General features: G+C 38.8%; 1 pseudogene; it reads left to right on the forward strand.

Annotated features, from left to right (window-relative positions):
• The first annotated feature begins 18614 nt into the window (after positions 1-18614).
• Positions 18615-19741, forward strand: LOC118829664 (annotated as a pseudogene).
• The last annotated feature ends 1089 nt before the right edge of the window (positions 19742-20830 follow it).

A 20830-nucleotide genomic window follows, 5' to 3' on the forward strand; every position in this document is an offset into this window, starting at 1 on the left:
CAATGGGATACCTTTCTTTTTTTTGAAAATGGGATTTTAGAAGAAAATTATTTATGTAAAATAAGGAAAAAAGATGAATAACACATGAAGGACATTAATAGCTACATTTACATTCAAACCAATAATGTAATAATTGTTATTTTTAACATATAGCTATGATTATATACTAGTTCATACTAACACCCCCATCCATTAGTATGAACTACTGAATTCATTACTAGGAAATTTCCTCTAACTGAAAACCTTGAAAAATACTGACAAGATGGAAGAGTGGTCAGCCTGAAGAGCAACCAGTTTAATACCCCTCCAAAAAAATAACTGGAACAAGCCACAATAATTTGTAAAAATGAAAAGAAAAAAAGAGACCAATCTAAAAGCCCAGAAGACAACAGTCCTTCAGAAAAGGAAAACCTAAGGAAATGAGCAAGAAGGAAAAAAATACCTGACACAATAAGCAAAACCTATGGATTAAAATATTCTAAATATTTTAATATTCCCTATAAAGAGAACTCACTATAAGGGGAAATGACAAAATCATTTTGTGGTCAGCCCCTAAGTTGAATCTGGGTATACCATAAGACATGTCAAATTGTACTGGAAATAAAAGGAAACAAAAGTGGGAATATCATTGGTAAAGAAAGAGCTAGCTGATAATGATTCGGAATCCAAAAACGTGGGTTAAAATCCTAGCTCTAACTACTTACTTACTTAGTTATATACATATATACTTAGTATATCCTTGGGCAAGTCAATTAACCTCCATGGGTTCAGTTCCTCTTCTGTAAATGATGGGATTGGCCTAGATGAATTCTAAAGTCCATTTCAGCTCTAAAGCTGTAATTCCATAGACTTATCATCTGCTAAAATGGAGCAAGACAGAAATAATGCAAATAACTATCAATCAGATAAAATTTGAACTAACACCACAGACACAATGAAAAGTAAAAGTTATTCTGGGAAACAAATTGGCACAAGTTAAAGGACAAGAAGAAAAAGAATGTCTAAGATGAAATAAACTTAAAAAGCTGTGTTGGTAACCAAAAATGGGCTCCTTAGCACTTAGTCAACAAGCGCCCTTGAATAGTTTGGGTTTTTCCCCTGAACTAACTGAATGCTGTTTGTATGCTGGATTGGAGTAAGCCTGTCGGCCCCTTCACCTTGCTTCCCTTGCTTATGCTGATCGAAAGAACCTGTGCTTTCCCGGTCAACCCCTTCACCTTGCTTAAGCAGATCGAAAGAACCTGTGCTTTCCCCTGCGTACCTTACATCCCCCGCAGAAGCCAGATGGTTAAAAACAGCTTCCGTTGGAGCCAGAGGATGCTACAGCTACAGCCACAGCCGAAGCTGAAGCAGGAGCTGCCGGTAGCAGAGCTGACCTATGTGAGGATTGAGGAGTGCTGAACAAGGACTTGAGGCCAGTGGGTAATCTTTTTACCATAGACGGGAAGCATGTATATGATTTTGCTTTATACCATCATGCTTCTCTGCGGCCTCCTGGTTACTCTTGTGAGGTGGACTTACTGGGCCTGGAAGCTTTTGATCAAAATATCAAAATGGGGATGCTGGTTTGTGGGTTGGTTACTGTGGAGCCTAAATATATGCTTTGATTCTTCTGCCTCCTACTTTGAAGATTCCTTATATCTCACAGTTCCGAACCTTTCAGACATATATATGATCCTCTTTGAAATTATAAATTCTGCCCTCCTAATACAAAGGCTTATTTAAAAACTTTATAAGCAAAGAAAGCAATAATGGCTAAAAGGAATGACTAAATAAAGCTCATAAGCAAATAAGCAGTTAAACAATAATGCTAGGAGAATATAAAAGTCATCGGCCTCCTTGAAAAATGCAAACTGTCTGGCTGCCATTTTTCAGAAATTGTACAAGAAAACTTCCTGTTAAGTATTGATATCAAAGGTCAGAGTATGAACAGAGTCTACTGTGTACTAACAAAAATTAATACCATTTCCAATTCCCCCCAAATATATATAATTTTAGTGATTAAAAATGAGTGTTTTTCAAGTAAGTAAAAAGAATAATACCTATTATCAATGAACTCCAATCTAAACTGCACAGGTTATTTACCCAAATTACAAGAAAAACAAGTTAAAGCTAGAACATGGTTTATTGAAAAAAATCAAGGAAAATCTGACTCTCCTAAATCTTCCTAATCAGATGAACTAGGAATAATAAATAGAAATTAGATTTTTGATTTCATGCAGGTCTACAAGAAAGAAACACTTGTTAAAAACATTTCAGTTACAAATATGTAAGTTTATTCCATAGTCTAACCTAGTAGGAACCTAGATTTGCAAACAAACCTAAGTTAAAGTTAAAAATGTGGGCAACAAACTTAAAAATGCCAAATCACTGAATGGGAATTCACTGTAAATGCTATGCATAGTTACCATGTTATATTGCATCAACTATAGGCAGAGATCTGGGAGTAAAACAAAGATGGGGTTGTACTGATATGAAATGGCAAGAAGGGGTAGCGTGCTGATTTAGGAATGGAAATCAGAGAAGCAAATTGACAGCAGGTCAGATTCTATTTGGATATCATCTTAGAGCTAAGAAGGGAACTTAGAAGCTATCTTGTCATACCTTCAGCATTATGCAAGTTAGAAAACTTGAGGCCCAGAGGTTAAGTAATTTGCTCAAAGTAACATAGGGTAGCAAGTGATCAAAAAAGAATTAGAACCTAGGTCTTCTGACTCCAGAGCCAATTCCACACTGCAAGTGTAATTTGCAACTGTGGTGATAGTGGTTCAGGCTCATAATGAATGACAAAAGTGTTGGTACGTTTACCCCATTAAAACACTCAGAGACCAATCTCAATGCAATGAAGATTGACAAAATTAATAAAATGAAGTGTCTATAATTTTAAAAAAATAAGGATTTTCACTTTGAAGCCAATTTCAAAGTAGAAAATATTAAGAGAAATGAATGATAAAATTACTATACCATGCTTTAAAATGACTTCTACATGAGAATATTGGTATCAAGCATGTATGCATCTAATGGAATAGCGATAAAGAAAAAAGTTAACTTACAATAATTAAATAGAAAATCAGTAAGAATGAGATTTAAACATCCCAATGTAACAGAATATTATAAATCAAAATAAACCTAAGAAAGAATTCATAGATTTGGTTAGAATGCTGAAGAACATAGATTGAATAAATATGCAAAGAGAAATTAAAACAGGATATACATTTTTTTAAAATAGACAAGAAATTTGTACAGGCTTCAATATTATTTTTCTTATTCTACAGGTGAAGATACTCTTTCAGGTTAAGCGACTTGTTCAAGACCATAAATAGCTCGTGAGAAATGTGAGTCAGGATTGGACCTCAGGTCTTGGGACTCCCATGATCAGTGATCTTTCTTCTGTACTTTTCACCTCCTTGAACTGTCCCTTAATTCCATCACTGAGTCTGGAAGTCTTAGTTTAAAGTCTGCATCCAACACTAGCTGCATGACCCTATTTCAAGGTATATAAACTTTAGAAGAGGCCATTTACTTACTGTACAATAAGAATAACTATACTTTAGCTTATTACCCAACAGAGTTGTTGACATCAAAGAGCTTTGTAAATTCTAAAGCACTACTAACTGAAAAAAAGAGATGCAGAATGTTTACAATAACTGATCAAATCCTGGAACACAAATAAGTTACTTATGAATGTATAAAACCACATATTCTAAACATTTCCTTTGCGGATTAAAACAGCATTATAAGGAAAATATGACAGAAAAATACAAACCTTTATAGAATTTTTTAAATGACTTACTAAACGAATTTCAGACAAAACAACAAATTCATTTTTCTTGATGTATCATTCATAGTGTCATTGATGTGGTTAATTTCCTTTATTAGTACAGATCATAATATAGCCTTGGTTTCCCATCATGTGTTATTTCTTGTCCACAGTTTCACAAAAATCCTACACAGAGCATCAACCCACTGTGCTATAAAGGCCTTTCAAGTCTTTTTAAAAAAACATTTCCCTGTGCTACAGTGCAATCAGACTATCAACTTATTATACTTTGCTTCCTTTTGAAAATAAATTGTATTAAATAGAACAAACAATAAGAAATACACCATGTCAAAATGTATAGGAATGCAGCCAAAACAATACTGAGAACCAAAATTATATTCCTGAACACCTATATTAACCAGGGAGAAAAATAGAAAATAAAATTCCTGGTTAAATAGATTCAAGCAGTGGTGTCAAATTCAGTAGAAAACTGCATATTGATTTAGAAAACCTCAAATTAATATTATTTATGTTGTATCGTATTTTTATTTATTTTGTTATACATTTCCTAATTATATTTTAATCTGATTCAGGCAGCTCTGTGGCAAATTAATACCTCTGGCTACAGCAAAAGCAAGCCAAAATCAGGAAAGGAAGTCATTAAAATAAGTCAATAAAATATAAGCAAATTAACTTGGTACATAAAATGAAGATCCAGTACTTGTGAAACAACCAACAGAATTGCTAAAACATTCACAAATATGATCATATAGGATGCATGTGAAAAAAAATTACAAAAAAAAACTAAAGAAAAGAAAAATGGGAGATGTGAAACAAACAAAAGGACCAGATTCTGATAAATGCAACTATGCAATTGTAGCTACTATTTATGCAGCTCTTTAAAGGTGTTATTCCACTTGATCCTCACAACAACCCTGAGAAGTAGGCACTACTATTATTCCCATTTTGTAGATGAGGAAAGGGAAACAGAGGTTAAGTAAAATTTCCTTGGGTTACAGCGAGTGTCTGAGGCTGAATCTGAACCCAGATTTTCCTGACTCCATGTTCAGCATTCTGTCCACTATGCCATATAGCTACCTTCAAAACTAAGCATATGAAAGAGACATGAATTACACATAGATAGATAGCACATATGTATATCCCACCCACCCCGACATGCTAAAATGCTTATTGCACTATGGAGATGTCATTTAGTTTTTAAGAACAATGCCAGAAGATAAAATCTCTGGTAGATCCTACCAGGCTTTTAGAAAGACTTTGAATATAGCCTCAAATGATGGACTTATCTACTGCTCAAGGACTGGACTTAATGTTGTTGAGTTGCTTCGGTTGTATCCAACTCTTCATGACCCCATTTGGGGTTTTCCTGGCAAAGAAACTGAAGTGGTTTGCTATTTCATTCTCCAGGTCATTTTATAGATGAGGGAACTGAGGCAAACAGGATTAAGTGACTTGCCTAGGGTCACAGAGCTACTAAGCTTCTGGAACCAGCTCTGAAATCAGGATAATAAGGCTTCCTTACTCCAGGCCCGGTGCTTTATCCACTGTGCCACCTAGTTGCCCCCCAAGCTGCCGGGTTACCAGCAGTGATTCTTTTCTTCCTCCCTTCATTCTCTCTTTGTCTAACACCACAACTGTCAAAGACTATCTACTAAGTAACAGAGGGGTTGCAATTTGAATTGGTTGAGTGAGTATTCATAGTAATGAAATTATAAATTTTTGAAATATTTAAGTAAACCATTAAGGTCCCACTTGCTCAGAATTGTTATAGGCTCTATTTAAAATTTTCTACAGTAATTTATCTTACCTGTCCAACTTATTTGCCCCACCCCACCCCAAAACTGCAACCATATGAAGCTAACTCAAATCAGACACTCAGTGGCTCACCATTCTAATAATCAAAGCAATGAAAAAATAGCAAAACATATTTGGAGACAAAAATGAATAGCAAAGTAACAAAAAATATCAGCCACATTCCCAGATATGTATAGTATACTCCTTTCACTTCACCCACAGAGTAGTCTGGAAAATTATTTCCTCAGAGGCTCATGAGGAAACAATCTGGCTCAGTGACTCCTCAAATCAGTGTATTCCTAGAATAGTCATGAACAGAAGACTTCACTAAAATGTTCCACACCTACAAGTTGCAACCTGTCTATTTCAGTGTGGCTCGTAGTCACTCTGGCTGATGCTGTCCTAGACCTTCCTGATGTGTATAAAGAGGAACTAAAAGACAAAGGAAAAGAAGCATAAATTCTTTCCCCAACCATTTCACTGAAAAAAAAATAGTGAAAGTTGTTTTGGTGCCACCTCCAATCCCCACGTACAGTGGAGATCCTTTGGTTCATTAGAATGAGCCCTGCATAGCTTTTCTGTTTTGAGTTTGTGTATGAGATTACTAAGAGTAGCAAGATGCATCAAAACTGAATTTGTAATATTACCTAAATTATTTTAGAAATGTAATACCAAATAAAATGCTAGTTGGCTACTTCACAGAATGACAGTGATAAAACTCAAATATAAAAGTAAGTGAACCAGAATGACTGAGGAATGGGAAGAATGACTTGAATTGATGGATATAAAATCATATTAAGAGGTAATTATTAAAACTACCCATATTAAATCAAATTAGAAAAACAGAACAATGGAACAGAATATAATCCAGAATTAGTACAAAAGACAAAGAGAAACCAGCTTTGGAAAAATCTAAGATCACAAAATACTTAGGAAATAAGTCAATAAAAATTGTTAAGAAAATTAGACAGCTATATGGCAAAAAGTGGGATTAGATCTAAATCTCTCTCACACCCTTTGTACTTAAAATATATTCTATATGGATCCATTGTCCAAAGTTGTTTCTTTTGAAGTCTTAAGAAAATGAAAAGAAAATGAATTCCAGAGATGAAAGACAGTCTCATCAACTGAACAAGCAGAAAATATTACAGGAAGAAAAAAAAGTCAGATTTAGTGATATAAAATATTTTTTTCTACAAAAAAGCAAAGAATCAAAGAAAAATGAGAAATAAACAGATTAGGGATTTAAAAAAAGATTCTGATAACAATTTGATAATGCAACTATATCACAGACAAAAATTTGTAAAAGATACAGATCCCAATAGATAAGTGCCCAGAGAGTATAAACAAGAAATTTTCTAAAGATAAAACACAAATTATCAATAAATACCTGAAACATTTTAAAACATTCTAATGAGAAGTGTAAATCAAAGCAATTCTGAGATACATTATGCCCTGTAAATTGGCAAGGACAGCTAAAAATGATAAAATTAAGTGGACTCTAGGACATTATTAATTACATACCTGGCAGTAGAAGCCACTAGGAGAATGAGTATGGCAGATTTCCTGCCCAGGAGAGATCTCAGGGTGGATGGGATGGATCTGTGGTCTGGGAGAGTGCTGAGCCCTTGGAACTAAACCATACCAAAGCATGAGCAGGAGCAGGCCTGGGGCTGAACTGCAGGCTGCGGTGTTGATCCCCAGGCCTCTCAGCCTAGGACAGGAGTCTGTAGGTGCTATGTGAGACAGAAGCACAGAGCCTGCTGTTGCAGCAATAGCTACTCCTAGGGCTCTCAGCCTACAGTCTAAAGGTTTGAAACTCACCTTCTTGAACTTCCATGAACCATGATGACCAGGTAAAATGGCTCTCATCCCTCCCCTGAATAAGCAGAAAATAGTTCCCTAGGAGAAACCCTGTAATAGAGGAGCCAGAAGTGGGGGTTCCATAGTCATTTAGCTCAGGAGGCTAAGAAGACTCCCTCTTGCAGTAACAGAAAGAGACCAGGGCAGGAAGGGAGGCATCCCAGCAACCCCACCTTTGCAGACCAGTGGGAGTGCCTGAGGCCAGGGGGGTGGAGCCAGCAAGTACCATCACTAGGACACCAGGTATGCCTTTGCACAGCCAGGGGAATTAGCAGACACCAGCACAGACAATGGCTGAGACCACCTGTGCTATAGCATAGCCATAGCACAGCCCTAGGGGAAGAGGAGACTTTTAGCACTTAGACCACCCCTCCCCCACACTTCATGCTTTAACCCCAGGGGAAACTCAGAAAGACATCACTGGGCCTTGATCCTTGGCACATACCATCCAACTTCAGCTCAGAACCAAGTGAGCAGCAGCATTAATAGCCTCTAGCTGACAAAACCAGAGGCCATAGCACACAAAGCCAGTAACCAAGGCCCTAACTCCCAACAGAAGCAGCTTGGGACAGAGCCCCCTGGGCCCCAGAAGCTGAGATCCACTTAAAAAGCCAGGAAAAAGGTAACCACCATGATGAAGCAATCCAGAAAAACGAGGACCATTGATTCTTATTATGGAGACAGGTAAGATGAAAATACCAGTTCAGAAGAGGACAGCATGGACACTATACCCGCATCTGAAACCTCAAAAGGGAATATGAACTGGTCTCAAGTCCAAAAAGAATTCCTGGAAGAGCTCAAAGAGGATTTTAAAAGCCAAATCAGAGAGATAAAAGAAAAAATGGAAAAAAAATTCACTGATGAAAACAAATCTTTAAAAAGTAAAATTGGCGAAATGGTTAAGGATGTACAGAACCTAATTGGAGAAAATGACTCCTTGAAAAGTAAAATTGGCCAAATGGAAAAGGAGGTACAGAAGCTAAATGAAGAAAACAATTCATTAAAAATTAGAATTGAGCAATTAAAAGCTAATGGCACTATGAGACATCAAGAATCAGTCAAACAAAATCTAAAAAATGAAAAAAAATAGAAGAAAACACAAACTATCTCATTGGAAAAACAACTGAACTGGAAAATAGATCCAGCAGAGGCAATCTAAGAATTATTGGTCTACCAGAAAGCCATGATTAGAAAAAGAGCCTGGACAGTTATCTTCCAAGGAATCATAGAAGAAAACTTTCCTGACATCCTAGAACCAAAGGATAAAATAGTCATTGAAAGAATCCACCAATCTCCCCCTGAAAGAGATTCCCAAATTGAAAACTCCAAGGAATATTGTAGCCAAATTCCAGAATTATCAGGTCAAGTAGAAAATATTGCAAGCAACCAAAAAGAAACAATTCAAATATTGCGGAACTACAGTCAGGATCACGTGAGACCTTGCAGCCTCTACATTAAAAGAACGGAGGGATTGGAATATGATATTCTGTAACGCAAAGGAGCTTAGAATACAATCAAGGATCAACAACCCAGCAAAATTGAGCATAATTTTCCAGGCAAGGAGATGGATATTCAATGAAATAAGGGAATTACAGACCTTCCTGATGAAAAGGCCAGAGCTCAATGGAAAATTCGATCTTCAAATACAAATCTCAAGAGACCTGAAAAGGTAAACAGGAAAAAATAACCTTGTTTTCAATAAGGGCAAATTGTTTACATCCTTATATAGGATTATATGGTTTCATGTTTTCTATATATACTACATTTATATATTATATTATATGTTGTCTCATTATTGTCAGTCTCTTTAATGAAATTACTGATTGTTTCTATGATTTGTTGTTTGACCCACTCATTCTTTAGGATTAGATTGTTTAGTTTCCAATTAGTTTTTAGTCTATCTTTCCATGGCCCTTCATTACAAATAATCTTGAGAATGGTATGCTTATTACACCAATTAAAGGGGATATTCATAGAAAGAGTATGTGAGTATAAACTAACTTATGTGATGATAAAAAAATAAGGGATTGTTCTTGGAGAAGAGGTAAAGAGGAGGCAGAAAAGGGTAAATTACATCACATGAAGAGGCACAAAACGATATTGTAGTAGATGGAAAGAAAGGAGGGAGAAGAGCAGTGTTTGAGCTTTACTCTCATTGGATTGGGTTCAAGGAGGGAATAACATACTCTGATAAGTATAGAAATCGAACTTGTCCTACAGGCAGTAGGAGGGAAAAGGGGAAAAAGGGGGGGGTGAGGTTAGAAGGGAGGGAAGAAGTAGTAAGGAAAAAGCGTAAGATAAGAGAGAGGGGCTGATAGGAAGGGAAAATTGAGGGAGGCAGTGGTCAAAAGCAAAACTCTTTTCAGGGGGGGGAAGGGAGAAATAAAAGCATAAATGGGAGAAATAGGATGTAGAGAAAGACACAGATATTAATCATAACAGTGAATGTGAATGGGATGAACTCTCCCAGAAAACGGAGGTGGATAGCAGAATGGATTAAAAACCATAATCCTACTATATGTTGTTTACAAGAAACACATTTGAAACAGGGGGATACACACAGGGTAAAGGTAAAAGGCTGGAGTAGACTACATCATGCTTCAGCTGAAGTAAAAAAAGCAGGGGTAGCAATCCTAATCTCAGACAAAGGAAAAGTTAAGATAAATCTAATTAAAAGAGATAAGGAAGGACACTATATCCTGCTAAAAGGCACCAAAGACAACGAAATAATATCATTACTTAACATATACACACCAAGTGGTACAGTATCCAGATTCTTAGAGGAGAAGTTAAGGTAATTACAGGAAGAAATAGTGGGGGACATCAACCTCCCCCTCTCTGAACTTGATAAATCTAACCTCAAAATAACCAAGAAAGAAGTTAAGGAGATGAATAGAATTTTAGAAAAGGTAAATATGATAGACCTCTGGAGAAAACTGAATGGGCATAGAAAGGAATATACCTTTTTCTCAGTGGTACATACAACATACACAAAAACTGACCACATACTAGGGCATAAAAACCTCACAATCCAGTGAAGAAAGGCAGAAAATCAATGTCTCTTTTTCAGATCATGATGAAATAAAAATTATTTGTAATGAAGGGCCATGGAAAGATAGACTAAAAGCTAACTGGAAACTAAATAATCGAATCCTAAAGAATGAGTGGGTCAAACAACAAATCATAGAAACAATCAGTTATTTCATTCAAGAGAATGACAACAATGAGACAACATACAAAAACTTATGGGATGAAGCAAAAGCAGCTCTTAGGGGAAGTTTTATATCTCTGAATGCTTACATGAATAAAATAAAGAAGATCAACGAATTGGGCACGCAACTGAAAAAAGCTAGAAAAAAATTAAAAATCCCCAATCAAATACCAAATTAGAAATACTGAAAACCAAAGAAGACATTAATAAAACTAAAATCTAGAAAACTATTGAACTAATAAGAGCTGGTTTTATGAAAAAAAAAACAATAAAATTGATAAACCTTTGGTCAATTTGATTAAAGAAAAAGAAGAAAACCAAATTCCCTGTATCAAAAATGAAAAGGGTGAATTTACCTCAAATGAAGAATAAATTAAAACAATAATTAGGAATTATTTTGCCCAATTGTATGCCCATAAATTTGACAATCTTAGGGAAATGAATGAACAGTTACAAAAATATAAATTGCCCAGATTAACAGAAGAAGTAAAATACTTAAATAACCCCATCTCAGAAAAAGAAATTGAACAAACCATCAATGAACTCCCTCGGAAAAAATCTCCAGGGCCAGATGGATTTGCATGTGAATTCTATCAAACATTTAAAGAACGATTAATTCCCATCCTTTATAGACTATTTGGGAAAATAGGAGAAGAAAGAGTCCTACCAAATTCTTTTTATGACACAAATATGGTACTATTTCCTAAACCAGGAAGAGCCAAAACAGAGAAAGAAAATTATAGATCCATTTCCCTAATATAGACATAAAAAGTTTAAATAAAATATTAGCAAAAAGATTACAGCAACTTATATCAAGAATAATACATTATGACCAGGTAGGATTTATTCCAAGAATGCAAAGCTGGTGCAATATTAGGAAAACTATCAGCATAATTGATCATATCAACAACAAAACTAGTAGAAACCATATGATTATCTCAATAGATGCAGAAAAAGCTTCTGATAAAATACAGCACCCATTCCTATTAAAAACACTAGAAAGCATATGAATAAATGGAGTCTTTCTGAAAATGATAAGTAGCATCTACCTAAAACCATCAGCAAGCATTATATGTAATGGGGATAAGACAGATGCACTTCCAGTAAGATCGGGGTGAAACAAGGAGGTCCATTATCACCCCTATTACTCAATGTTACTAAAATGTTAGCTTTAGCAATAAGAGAAGAAAAAGAAATTGAAGAAATAAGAGTAGGCAAAGAAGAAACTAAGTTATCACTCTTTGCAGATGATATGATAATATGCTTAGAGAATCCTAGAGAATCAATAAAAAGCTATTTGAAACAATAAATAACTTTAGCAAAGTTGTAGGATATAAAATAAACCCACATAAATCCTCGGCATTCCTATATATTACTAACAAAGTTCAACAGCAAGAGACAGAAAGAAAAATTCCATTTAAAGTTACCGTAGACAACATAAAATATTTGGGAGTTTACCTGCCAAGACAAACCCAGGAACTATATGAACACAATTACAAAACACTTCTCATACAAATAAAGTCAGATCTAACTAAATGAAAAAACATCAGTTGCTTGAGGTTAGGTAGAGCTAATATGACAAAAATGACAATTTTATCTAAGTTAATTTACTTATTTAGTGCCATACCAATCAAACTACCAAATATTATTTTATAGAGCTAAACAAAATAACAAAATTCATCTGGAAGAACAAAAGATCCAGAATATCAAGGGAATTAATGAAAAGAAATGTTAGGGAAGGAAGACTAGCCATACCAGATATTAAACTGTATTATAAAGCAGCAATCATTAAAACTACCTGGTACTGGCTAAGAAATAGAGTGACAGATCAGTAGAATAGGTTAGGTACACAAGACGAGGTAGTCAATGAATACAGTGATCTACTCTTTGATAAACCCAAAGAGTCAAGCTTCTGAGATAAGAACTCACTATTTCACAAAAACTGCTGGGAAAACTGGAAAATAGTATGGCAGAAATTGGGCTTAGACCAGTATCTTACTCCATATACCAAAACCAACTCAAAATGGGTTCATGATTTAGATATAAAGACTGATACTATAAGCAATTTGGGAGAGAAGGTAATAGTTTACCTGTCAGACTTATGGAGAGGGGAAGAATTTATGACTAAACAAGAAATAGAGAGCATTACTAAATGCAAAATGGATCATTTTGACGACATTAAATTGAAAAGTTTTTGTACAAACAAAGCCAATGCAACCAAGATTAGGAGGAAAGCAGAAAATTGGGAAAGAATTTTTACAACCAGTGTCTCTGACAAAGGCCTCATCTCTAAAATATACAGAGAACTGAGTCAAATTTATAAGAACACAAGTCATTCCCCAATTGACAAATGGTCAAAGGACATGAACAGGCAGTTTTCAGAGGAAGAAAATAATGATATCTATAGTCATATTAAAAATACTCGAAGTCACTATTGATTACAGAAATGCAAATCAAAACAACTCTCAGGTACACATCTCTCCTGTCAGATTGGCTAACATGTCAAAACAGGAAAACGATAAATGCTGGAGAAGATGTGGGAAAATTGGAACAATAGTGCATTATTGGTGGAGTTGTGAACTGATCCAACCATTCAGGAGAGCGATTTGGAACTATGCCCAAAGGGCTATAAAAATGTGCATACTCTTTGACCCAGCAATACCACTTCTAGGGCTGTATCCCAAAGAGATCATACAAGAGGGAAAAGGACCTGTATGTACAAAAATATTTATAGCAGTTCTTTTTGTGGTAGCAAAGAGTTGGAAATCAAGGGAATGCCCATCAGTTGGGGAATGGCTAAACAAATTGTGGATGAATGTAATGAAATACTATTGTGCTATAAGTAATGAGGAGCAGATGGACTTCTAAGAACCTGGAGAGTCTTATGTGATCTGATGATGAGTGAAGGGAGCAGAACCAGGAGAACATTATACACAACCACAACCACACGGCTTCTATGATGACTAACTTTGATAGACTTGGCTCTTCTCAACAACACAAGGCTCTAAGACGGCGCCAAAAGATTCATGATCGAAAAGGCTACCCACATCCAGAGAAAGAATTACAGAGTCTGAATGCAGATTGAAGCAAACTATTTGCTGTCTCTGTTTTTTTTTCTTTTTTCTTTTCTTTTTGGTTTCGTTACATCTTTCTCATGGTTCATTTCATTGGTTATAATTTTGTTTTACAACTTGATTATTGGGAAAATAAGTTTAATGTGAAGGTATATGTAGAACCTGTATCAGATTACATGCCATCTTGGGGTGAGGGAGGGGGGAGGAAATGGAGGGGGAGAAAATTTGGAACTCCAAAACTTGTGGAACTGAGTGTTGTAAACTAAAAATTAATTAATTTTTTAAAATTACATAGCTGGTAAAAGTAAGAATGGGTGTAATCTTTTTGAAAAGCAATAAGGCACTAAACACTAAGCTACAAAACTATTCCTAACCTCTGACACAGTATTCACTATACTAGGAATATACACCAACTTGGTTAGTGAAAAAAAAAAATTCTTCTATACAAAAAAAAATCACTTTTACTTGTAACTGCAAAAAATGGAAATATCCCACGTGTTCAATGATTGCAGACTGGCTTAACAAATTATGGAATATGAATGGATTTCTATATCATAACAAATGACAAATATGGAACAACATGAAGAAATATAATACAGCACATATGAATGACGTAAAATAAAAAGAACACAGTAATAACTATGCTTATAATAAAAATAGCAAGAAACACCTCCGAAAATAAACAGGAGACTCCAGATAGCATTTTAATGCCACCTTGAAAAAAAATCAATGTACACATTTTAAAACCAAAAGTAAATGTAAAATGCATGATTGATTTTTATTTCCTGTCTCTTAATTGTTTGATGGTTATCAAATTTAAGATAAATTCAAAAATAAAGCTTAGAAAACATTCTCTACTCTTGTGGTGTAGAATACTATAGTTGTTAGAATGCAATGAAGGAAAGAAATGATTGGGGATCAGCAGCAGGGTGGAAAGGAGGCAATGGGCATTTGAGTGGGGCACACCTCTGAAGACAACCAGGAAGGTCGGGTGCCTCCAACTGGGATTCAGTCAATTAAGGAGCTCAGCAAATGTGTACTAGGAACCCACCTTGTACGAGGCACATACAAGTCTGGAAGGTTAGAAAGTAAGGACAGATGAAAGGGGTTCACTGAAGGTCAAGTCTCAGAGTTGGTGCCCTGGAAAGTGAGTCTTGCCCAGTGATGCCTTAATGAGCCTGGCGGCAGACCCTACTGGTATCATCAAACGCCCCCTTCCCCCCCCCCCCCACCTTTTTCACGCAGTTATTCAACAGAGGTTAGGCGAGTGAACGGGTCTCACAAGTCCCTTCCTCCAGGAAGGTTCCTCTGATTCCACCAACCAGACATCATCTTTCTATTCCCCTCCCTTCAACGGCTACACTATTACCCCTTCTTTGGCTGCCCTGGAGTTACAACCTCTCAGGGGACAACACAATGGCCTGGCTGAGTGTGCTTCAAGGTCCGTCCTGCCCCAGTGGTTGTAGAATAGATAACTGGAGGAATCAAGACATCAAGAAATCAATGGCTGCTCCAGGCAGACGCTCGTTAAACTCAGCATCGAGCATCTGAATGCCACAGGAAAGACACGTGGCCGCCATGGCACTTAAATTTTGTTCCTTTCTCCACGGAAAAGGCAGCCCTAGGAAAAAGTCATCTTCCCCCCTCCGCCAGTTTCTTACCTGAAATCACGGGGGGGGGTGGAGGAGGAGGAAGGAGGAGCTCAGCGGCCCCTTCTGCAAACGCCGCCCTCACCCTCATCGCTGCCAGTCGAATGTGTCTCATCTCCTAGCTGGCTCTCCCAGGAAACTCCAAGTCAGGAGATCTTGCCAAAACCATTACATCAGATTCCCAATCCATTCGCCCCCCACCCCACCCCAAAAAAGGCCATGTGCCCACACAGGCAACAGACACCCCAGGAACTTCCAGAGGCCTGTCACGGACTGAAGCGGAAACATGCCAGAGTGACTAGTTTTGTAGGCTTCTCCTTTCACGGGATAGGTTGTCTCTGCCCTTGACCCTCCCCTTCCTCTTACCTCATCCAAATGTGATAGGCCACCTCCGCCTTAGACCCGCCCCTTCCTCTCGCCTCCCCTCCCCCCCAGTGATAAAACTGATTCAACCCTACATGAGCTTCCTTTGCTACCTACCTACCCCTCCCCTTCTCCCTGTCTTAGAATTATCCATTGGGGAACCTCCTGTGCTGGAATCTTCCACTCTAGAAAGTTCCATTCTGTCCTGCCGAGCTAACTCTCATTCCCATTTCCTGTGACATTAACGAAGCTGCTCTCCCCTCTATCCCAAAGACTTGGCCAGTTCCATTGCAGCCCCACGTGGTGAACTGCTTTAGATGTCCTTGTCTTGGGGTGTCAGATACTTGGAGGTGAACCCAATGAGAGGCGGAGGGGTGTCAGCTAGTTTTGGGGGGTCCCTGTGATGGGTGCTATATAGTTCAATAACTATAGGGCTCAGTAGGGAGTAATACTAGACCTGGGAATCCTGATGACCTGGGTTCAAACTCTTCTCTCACAGTAGTGTGTGGCGAGTAACCATCTCAACCTCTGTAAAATGGGGATGATAATAATATCACGTACCTTCCAGGGTTCTGGGGGAAGCTAGGGGCCACAGCTCATGGAGTGCAGTGCCTGAAGTCAGGAAGACTCTTCTGCCCAAGTCCAAATCTGGCCTCAGACACTCCCTAGCTGCGTGACCCTGGGCAAGTCACTTAACCCTGTTTGCCCCAGTTTCCTCAGCTGGAAAAAGGACATGGCAAACTGTTGGGGTCCCTACCCCCCACAACTCCCAGACCTTTGTCCAGCAAAGGCCTGATCTCATGGGCAATGAATGAGGCGGGAGAGAAGATGGTGCATAACTCCGTTTATTCAGGTTAATAGCAGACTTTTATATCTTTGGTTATGTAGGCACTAGGGCCACCCCAGTTCCTCCTATTCTCCTCACTTCTCCTTCCTGCGCTCTCCCATGATTCCCTTGTGATCAGGCAAAGACCCAGAACTGCCACGTTGGCAACAAAGGCGAGACCCTTCCTCCTGACTCCATCTTGTTCCACCTTTACCTCAGAGCCCTGATTTTACCTCAGCAGGCCCCGGGCACGGAGGTCCAAAGAGGGCAGGAGTAGGCTCTAACTCGCCCTGTTACAGCAAACCATTCCAGTATCTCCGCCAAGAACATCCCAAATTGGGTCACAAAGAGTCTTGACAAGACTGAACAAGAACAAAAACCCAAGGTCATTTTGAGAATCAAATGAAAAATACACATAAAGTGCTTTGCAAACCTTGAAGAGTCATATAACTGCTAGATATTATAAATGATGATATCACTTCTGTTTCTTCTTCCATTGATTTTTACCGAAGTGTGCTTCTGTATGCTTTTCACCTTCGGTTTCTATATTCTCCCCCACCCCCGCCCCCACACATTTCTTTTTTATTTCTTATACTCGTTCAGGGTGTTTCAGGCAGGAGTCACATTCTTGATGATACATATTGGCAAAAAAAAAATTGCCTCCCTGAAACAGGATTTCCTGTTCATCTTACTTGTAACACTTCACACATTCATGTGCAGACATTTGTGGTTTTCATTACAGACCCCCTTCCTTGGATTTTTTTCTCCTGTGAACTTTTGACTGTTTTTAACTGCTATTCTTCCTAAATTATAGTTTCTCTTTCTATCTACCCTGTTAGATATACATAGGCAGTTTTCTTCCTTCCCCTTTTTTTCCCTACATACAAGTTCTTTGGATTTGATTTGCAATATACTAAGCAATACATTTTTTAAATTTATTTTTTATTTTTAGTTTACAACACTCAGTTCCACAAGTTTTTGAGTTCCAAGTAGTCTCCCCAGCCCTCTCCTCCCCTTTTCCCCCTCCCAAGATGACATATAATCCAATATAGGTTCTATATATATCTTCACATTAAACTTATTTACACAATAGTCAAGTTGCAAAGAAGAATTATGACCAATGGAATGAATCATGAGAAAGAAGAAACAAAACCAAAAAAGAAGGAAAAAAGAGAGAGCAAATAATTTGCCTCAATCTATATTCAGACTCAGTAATTCTTTCTCTGGATGTGCATAGCTTTTTCCACCATGAATCTGTTGGAGCTGTCTTTGAACCTTGTATTGCTGAGAAGAGCCAAGCCTATTAAAGTTAGTCATCACAGACACCGTGTGTCTGTAATCGTTTATAATGTTCTCCTGGTTCTGCTCCCCTCCCTCAGCATCAGATCATGTAAGTCTTTCCAAGTTATAACAAAGTCTGCCTGCTGCTCATTTCTTACAGCACAATAGTATTCCATTACATTCGTGTGCCACAACTTGTTCAGCCATTCCCCAATTGATGGGCATCCCCTTGGTTTCCAATTCTTTGCCACCACAAAAAGAGCCACTATAAATATTTTTGTACATACGGGTCCCTTTCCCACTTGTGGGATCTCTTTGGGATACAGTCCTAGAAGTGGTATTTAGGAAATGTATTTTTAACAAAATCTTTTTACTTAGCACAGTGCCTGGGTACAAAGTAGACACTTAATAAATGTTTGTTGTCTTGACTTGTAAGGTGGACTCTAGCTTGGCCAGGAGTTAATATCGGGGTGGGGTGGGGGGAAGGTTGTCAGGTGCCTTTAATGAGTTCCTGCCACCTTACTCTGATAACTTAAATTCTTCGGTACTAAAAGAATCAGCCTAGGGGATTCCTGAGGCATATCATAAACACATCATAAACATAAACATATCAGGGTTTATTGATTAATCAATAAACTATCGGTAATATTTTAGAAGTCATAGAAAAGGAAAAAGAAAAAATTGGAGAAATTAAGATTTCATTCCAGTTTTAATAAAAAAAAAAGGAGGAGAATGGAGGGAACTTGAGCTCCTCTTTCAAAAACGCCAGGCGATGAGCCAGAGGCCCGGGGTGGGCCAGGGTAGTCTCTGGAAGACCCCCACTGCCCCTGGGACCTGGGGCTTCACCACCATCCACCCATGTTGAAGCAGCAGGCAGTGTAGTATCAGAGAAAGCACCTGGGGGCATTAGCCCCTTGCAGCATTTGGTGGCATCTGGCACAGGGGCCCTTGTTACCTCCATTTTCACGGCCCCACTGGATGTGGTGAAGGCCCAACTGCATTCCCAGCGCCCTTCTCCCACCCATGGGCTGGCGCAGTCCCAGGGATCCTGGAGCATCCCCTATACTAAATGGAAATGTATGCTCTACTGCAATGGTATTCTCGAGCCCCTGTATCTGTGTCAGAATAGTTCTTTGTGCTGTCTGATACCAGCATCCCACCTACTTCACAGGCACTGTGGATGCCTTTGTGAAGATTACTCAGCACGAGGGTGCCAGGACTCTGTGGAGTGGCCTCCCTGCAACTCTAGTGTTGACAGTGCCTGCCACTGCCATTTACTTTACTACCTATGACCAACTCAAGGGTTTCTTGTGCAGCCAAGCTGTGACTTCTGACCTCTATGCACCCATGGTGGCAGGAGCTATGGCCCGACTGGGCACTGTGACTGTGATCAGCCCCCTGGAGCTGGTGAGAACACAGCTTCAGACCCAGCATCTTGGGGCCCGTGTCAGGGCAGCTGTGTCCCAGGGTGGTTGGCGCTCTCTGTGGCTTGGCTGGAGTGCCACTGCACTGAGGGATGTGCCTTTTTCAGCCCTATACTGGTTTAACTATAAGTTAGTGAAGACATGGCTATGTAAGATGGCAGCCAAGGACCAGACTTCAGTCAGTGTCAGCTTTGTGTCTGGAGCTTTATCAGGAACAGTGGCTGCTGTGCTCACGCTGCCTTTTGATGTGGTGAAAACTCAGCATCAGATGAAGTTGGGAAGTGTGGGAGCCTTGAGAGTGACATCCCCACGTTCCCCTTCCACCTGGCTGCTGCTCCGACGAATTCAAGCTGAGTCTGGGGCCAGAGGACTCTTTGCAGGCTTCCTCCCACGGATCATCAAAGCATCCCCCTCCTGTGCCATAATGATCAGCACCTAAGAATTTAGCAAAAATTTTTGCCCTTGGGGACCCTGAGGGGAGAGTAGGGGAGAGAGAGATGGAAGACATCAACCTCCAGGGTCTCCTGAGGAAACAAGCTCTGGCCCTCAGCAGGAAAAGGGGACTTAGACACACTTTCCTCGTCATGGGGGCTGTGGAGGAGAGTGTCACCCTCTGTGCTGTATGGCCAAGGGTGAGATGCTGCTCCATCTTCCCTCCCACCTGGCAATACTAGGGCACCATGCAGGGAACTAAACTCCCCTCTTTTTCCATGTTTTCTCCCCACTTTCCTGCAGACCAAATGCCCCCAGCTCTTGGTTCATCCCCTCTCCTTCCTCAGAAATCGAATCTGTTGTTGTCCCTTTGTTTTTTCCTCTGGACATCTATCTCAGCCCCTGGTCCTGCTTTGTCTTAATCTCCCTCTTGTTGAAACCTTTAGATGCAAAGATGATGCTTTGCTGTTAAAAAAAAAAAAAAAGGAGAATGGAGCCATAAGTCAATGGACTTTGATTCCTAGTAGACTTCTAGAGGAATGCCAAAGTGAATGTCTGGGGTGGGCGCTGGGGAGATGCGGGGCCTAGAGGCCCCATGTAGCCTTCTAGGTCTTTTGACGGAATCCAGTTGAGGGGTTATGTTCTATGAAGTTTAGATACAGTCAAAGGGCCACACTTGAGGACCTAGAAGGCCACATGTGGCCTCAAAGCCCCACGTTCCCCACCCCTGGACAGGAGAAGCAGCAGTGATTACAAAAGAGCCAGCATGACTTCATTTAGAAGAGGTCTTACCAGACCAACTTTATTTACTTTTTTTTTGACAGGTTTAGTAAAGTGTAGATGAGGGGATTTATTGTGGATATAGATTATCCAGATTTTAGCCTGCTGTCCCCCAAGCACTGAATTACATGATGTGTTATTATTATTGTTATTATGGTTATGATTACTATTATTAGCATTATCTCTAAAAGTTCCTTTTACTCAGGCACAGTGAGTAGCTCTCTTCAGTGCCACTTTCTGTCAATTCAATTCTATCTGGCTTGTCAGTCCATATTTGAAATATGAATTTCAATCAGATTTGTCCCAAGCTTGTGTTAAAACAAGACACTAGAAATCTCTTTTGAAGCTTGTG

This window comes from Trichosurus vulpecula, chromosome 8, assembly GCF_011100635.1.
Source record: "Trichosurus vulpecula isolate mTriVul1 chromosome 8, mTriVul1.pri, whole genome shotgun sequence".
In the NCBI taxonomy this organism is placed as follows: domain Eukaryota; kingdom Metazoa; phylum Chordata; class Mammalia; order Diprotodontia; family Phalangeridae; genus Trichosurus; species Trichosurus vulpecula.